This window comes from Vulpes lagopus, chromosome 5, assembly GCF_018345385.1.
Source record: "Vulpes lagopus strain Blue_001 chromosome 5, ASM1834538v1, whole genome shotgun sequence".
NCBI classification, from domain to species: domain Eukaryota; kingdom Metazoa; phylum Chordata; class Mammalia; order Carnivora; family Canidae; genus Vulpes; species Vulpes lagopus.
In genome coordinates, this window is record NC_054828.1 from 22,271,702 (window position 1) to 22,277,701 (window position 6,000).

General features: G+C 40.9%; 1 pseudogene; it reads left to right on the plus strand.

Moving 5' to 3' along the window:
• The window catches only part of LOC121491743, a 44,104-nt pseudogene extending 39,283 nt beyond the window's left edge, over positions 1–4,821 (plus strand).
• The last annotated feature ends 1,179 nt before the right edge of the window (positions 4,822–6,000 follow it).

The following is a 6,000-nucleotide window of genomic DNA, read 5'->3' on the forward strand; positions in this document are numbered from 1 at the left end:
TATATGAAACTTTTGTTTATACATTCGACTAATTCCCACATTCTGTTAGGCTCATTAGTATTCCTGATGGCTGTTTAGCCAGCAGCACTTTGTTTCTGCTCAACACCTAAGTGGGTGCTGTGGGGACAGAGCGTGGTTAACTGCATTGTCTGCTCACTGTAAGGCATCAGGGGAAAAGCACTGCCTCTGGAGGTAGGACATTCATACTTTTGTTTTTGAAATTATAAACTCTGGTTGATGACATTTGTCCTGATTAGCCCACAGAACAGTGCATGATAAAAATATGACCACTTTTTAAAATGTAATTATTTTATTTTAAATATTTTATTTATTTATTAGAGAGAGTCTCAATCAATGAGAGAGTACTCTATTAGAGAGTAGAGATTTATTTATTAGAGAGAGAGAGAGAGAGCTAGTGAATGGGGGGAAGAGCAGAGGGAGAGAATCCTCAAGCAGACTCCCTGCTGCATGTGGAGCCTGATGCAGAACACAGAGCCTGTGCAGGGCTTGATCCCGTGACCCTGAGATCACAACCTGAGCTGAAGCCAAGAGTCTGACACTTAATGGACTGAGTCACACAAGACCCCCTAAAATGTTATGATTTTAAATGGAAACTTAAATTATTTAAAAATGTTTTTAATTATTTAAAAATGATACTTTGAATATTACTACTTTAGAATCCTGTCTGTGGAATTACACAGCATTTGCCTTTTTGTAACTGGCTTATTTTACTTAGCACAGTGTCCTCAAGGTTTGTCTACATTGTTGCAAATGGAAAAATTTCCATTTTTAAGGCTAGTTATCCACTGCATGTATATACTGCTATTTTCTTTATCCATTCATCCATCAATGGACATTTAGGTTTTCTCCACATCTTGGCTTGCTGCAATGGACATAGAAGTGCTACCTCATAGAGACCTGATTTCAGTTGGGGGGGATATAAACCCAAAAGTGGAATTACTGGATCATATGGAAATTCTATTTTTAATTTTTTGGGAGGCCTCCATACTGTCCTCCATGAAGGCTGTGCCTTTTTACATTCCCACCAACAGGGTACAAGGATTTCAATTTCTCCACAGCCTTGCCAATACTTGTTATCTTTTGTTTGTTGATAATAGCCAAAGTCACGGTAACAGAGTAAAATGGTGGTTGCCCTGGCTGAGGGGAAGAGGGAAGGAGGGGTTGTCATACAATAGGTGTAAAGTTTGTTATGCAAGGAGAATAAGTTCTAGAGCTCTGCTCTACAACATTGTACAACATACTGTACCATGTACCTATAATTTAAGAGGACAGATCTCATGTTAAGTGTTTTTACCGTAAAAAAGTCATTGCCACATAAATTTATTTTAAATTCTGTCAATTGTTACTACATTTGTGAAAAACCCACAGAATGTCAACACCAGGAGCAAACCCTGATGTCAACTAGGGATTTGGGTGATAATGTGTCAGGGTCAGGGCGTTGGTTGTAATAAATTTACCACAGGGTGGGCGTTGCTAATAGTGGGGAGGGTCTGCGTGTGGGGCAGGAATATGTGGAAACTCTGTTTGGTCTTGTTGTGAACCTAAACCTGCTCCAAAAAAAAAAGTCTATATTTAAAAAATGTTATTAGTACATCAACTCCTTGATTCCACTCATGTCAGAGTATCATACTGAAATCTACGTGAAGTTCTCAAGGAGGCCTAATGAGGCAGTATTATGTGTATCATCCCTTGCCTTGGTCCTCTTCCCTATGAGCCACTGTGCCATTTTTCTGCTCTCTTCCACTGGATAACTTGCTGACTGCTCTCCTGCTCTCCTATCTTAAACCCATTCTACAGACAAAACCAATAATGATTTCCACTTGGCTGAAATCAAGAACTGGATGCTTAACCGACTGGCCCTCCCAGCCACCCCCATCATCTTCTTATTATATACTTATTTGTTTTCTTTATTTCCTGTCTCCCCATCTAGAATGTAGGGCACAAGACTGAATATACATGATTTTTTTTCCCACTGCCATAGCCTTAGCCCCTAGAAGGCATAGTAGACACTCAACTAATGCATGAATGGGTGGATTAGTGAATGAAAGCATGTTTCCTTTGACTGAAGTGACAGCTCTGCCTCATGCAAATGAGGAATAAGTACCTGACTGTGCTCTTGAAAATGTTTCCAATGCTAGAAAAAGGTAAGTCAAAATCTTTAGAATGATTGTTGCTGTAAATATAACTGACATATTATGCTACAGCTTGAAATGTAAACATTATTTTCATCAGAAAGAAAGGTAGTTATTTGCACTAAACCCTGCTCACCTAGGTGTTGAAGGGTAATTAAAGAAGCACATGCATTATGTTGGTAGAGCCTGAAAGGCAAGTCTTATTTTTGAGTTTATGGCTTGATTATATCAATTTGTCTTCCTTCCACTTTTATTACTTAATGAATGAAAAATGAGTGAAAACATTTTTTTTACAATTTTTTGCATTTAGGAAGATTTTAAGTTTAGTGAGAAATGTGTCTTAATTTTTCAAAGCTCTCCCTAAGCGTAGACTTCTTAATTTTATGTTAACTTGAGTTTGGAATGGAATTTCAATGATGCTATTAGTGTTGAAGGCAAGGTGTTCTGGTGGAAAGGAATTTTTGTTTGTTTGGTTTGGGTTTTACCTGCTCCCACCTTTGTCAATAATATGCTCTGAAATTTCAAGGAACCTCCATCACTTTTTAGTTTTCAGCCTGCAAAATATACAAAAAATACAGAAAAAAATACAGCTCTTTTATAAGGGCTCTGCCATGTTTTATAAACTGATGTTAAGAAAGGTAAAAATACTTTAAAATCTGAGAAAGAAATTTACAATCTAATGTAAAGTGTACTCCACATGTATTATATGTTCAAGACATGCATGAAAAGGTGTGGTCAAGACTTCTGCTGGGACCATCTCCATAAGATGCCACCCTGTCCACACTGACGCCCAGATCCACCTTTACGGGTTCACTAGGATGATCTGGCTTCACCCCAAAGGGCCAACTTTCCATGAATGATGAAACATCATAAAAGCCCAAATTCCAGGTCTCCACATTTTGACATAATTTAGAAATGGGTAGAAAATTAAATCATCAGTAAAGGAAGCACACTGATAAAAGTATTATTTTTAGAATTTTATTTATTTACTCATTAGAGACACACAGAGAGGCAGAGATATAGATAGAGGAAGAAGCAGACTCCATGAAGGGAGCCCGATGTGGGACTTGATTCCAGGACCCCAGGATCATGATCCCAGGCTCCGGTTTCCCGGACAAAAGTATTTTTAAATGACTTTTCAGGGGTACTGGGGTGGCTCAGTCATTTAGGTGTCCAAGTCTTGATTTCAGCTCAGGTCATCATCTCAGGGTCGTGATCTCAGAGTCGGGATCTCGCAGTTGTGAGATAGACCCCTGTTTCGGGCTCCGTGCTCAGCGGGGAGTCTGCTTCTTCCTCTCCCTCTCCCTCTGCTCCTCTCCCTGCTCACTCTCTCTCTCTAAAATAAATAAATAAAATCTTTTTAAAAAATGACTTTTTAAAATGGACTAAATTATCTAAACTAATTGGAAGTTTCTGAATAATGAAGACATGCTTCATAGTTGACACCGGTGGGCTGCTTTTCTACATCCCAGTTTGTTGCTTTTTCTCTCTCTCATTTCCTTTGCTTACCCTCCTTTTCTCTCATTTACCGAGTAATAAGAAATAAACTGATGTGGATAAAATTTGCTTCTTATCTCATCTGCTTGATCAGTATGTGTTCTTCCCTGCTCAGTGAGTCTTGCGGGTTTTTAGCTGTAAAAAGCCCTTTCCCATCCATCTGTTCTGAAATGCTTCACTCTTCTGTGCTTAGGCCAAGATGTGGATATTATTTAAGTTTATATAGACTGAGAAGTAGCTATTATCTCAATCTGGCAGTATAACAGTTGATTACTTCCTGAAGTACCTCTTTAGATCAAGAATCCTCCTAATAAAAAAATCTTTAAAAATGCTCTTAAATTGCAGAATGTGGAATTAACCAGCCTCTGTGTACCACTCAGGCCTCTCTCGGGCCCAGTTGAGAAAGGCCCACTTTCTCCTCCCAGAATGCCACAGAATTGGGGATGGCAGATGTAGTGAATAATGGCCACAGTGTTTGCTTAAAGATGACAAGGCACAGGTTCAGCCTGTAACCAATAACCAGGGAGAAAGACCACTGGCTTTCTCTCTTTTATTTATTTTTTAAGATTTTATTTATTTATCCATGAGAGACACACAGAGGGAGGCAGAGACACGGGCAGAGGGAGAAGCAGGCTTCTCACAGGGAGCCCTATGCGGGACTCGATCCCAGGACCCCAGGATCACAACCTGAGCCGAAGACAGACCCTCAACCATTGAGCCACCCAGGCGCCCCCACTGGCTTTCTCTCTCTCATCTTTCCGACATAGAGCTCAGAATAGCGTAAAGAAAGCAAAAAGCCTTGAAAAAAGGTGCTTATGGAAGCTCCAACTATGATTATCCCATTCAGATCATAGTTCTCTGTTTTAAGTATTTCCGCTTAAAAAAGAAAGCCAAACTGCTTACATTGGGTAGGAGTGAAAACTTCCTGACTTTTTTTTATGTTGCTGCACCAAACGTTTCTATTTTATAGTGGCTTCATGATGGCACATCCTTTTTCTGTTTTGAGGTGTTGCAGATTGCACTGCTGTCTGTGCAGCACTTGGGACCCGAGACCGCGGCCGCCCCCCTGGCGGCTTTCCCACGGGACTTGCTCCTCTCACCGCAGGAAGGACTGCATTCCACCTGCTACCTGCTCGCGGCCAGCACAGCAGCGCCTGTCTGTACTGGCTGAAGTGATTATTAACTCGTTTAATGTTAGGTAATACTGGGGTGTTAGTTTGGTCTTGGCTACTAATTTATAAAACCTTATTTTTAAAAAAGATTTTATTTATTTATTCATGAGAGACAGAGAGACAGAGAGGCAGAGACACAGGTAGAGGGAGAAGCAGGCTCCCTGCGGGGAGCCCGATGCAGGACTCAATCCCAGGACCCTGGGATCACAACCCGAGCCAAAGGCAGACGCTCAACCATGGAGCCACCCAGGCTCCCCTAATTTATAAAACCTTAAACTCATGACCCTAGCCTCTTTTTTGTGGAGACATAGTCATCCTGCCACCCACCCACAGAACCAGACATGTTGCTATCACCTTAACAGATGATAAAGGCTCTCTTGGGTATTTTGGGAATTTTTTTTCTTGATGTGTATTCACGGAAATGTAAATCTCCTTATCTGGTGTCAAATATACTCCACAGCATCTATATTAAGTAGAATATTTGGAAATAAGAAGTAAAATATTCATGACATAAACCATCGGGCTCTTAAATTTTTTAATATTTTGGCATGTTTTAGGGAATTTTAACAATGAGATCAGTTCCTTGCTGAAACCCAGAATTTTCATTTTTATCAGGTCCCCAGGGGAGGGAAGCTTCTCCTTTCACGCCATCATCCACTAGAACACATGGTGCATGTGGCAGTGGTCAGGCCTGTGTGGTTCATCAGCATTGTGCCTGGTGCCTTGAATGAGTGAACCCAGACTCCACCGTCAAATGGGCTGAGCTTTTCTCAGGTCACAGACAAAATCCCTGTCCTCTGACCAGCATCTAGCTGACTGGCTTTAGACACCACCCATCGAGCATACGTGTAATGGGAAGTAAACATTTTTTCATGACTTCAAGAGGTTGCTCTGGGGATTAAGAAAGGGAAAGATCTTAAAAAAAAAAAATCCCAAAACAATAACCAGTCTCCCTTTTACTTACAGACATCAGTGTTAGAGAAGCCTCCACTGGAGGACAGCCTCAGTGTGGGGGTTCTCCTGGAGCTGGTAATGGGTGGAGGCCAGAAGAGTCAGCTCTTAACTTGGAGGATCACCATCAATTTTTTCATGTGAAAAGGTAGGCTGGGTGCTTCGTGTAGGGTCCACTTAAGCTCAGAGAATAAATTAGTCTGATTTTGGATGTCAGCAGCCAGCCA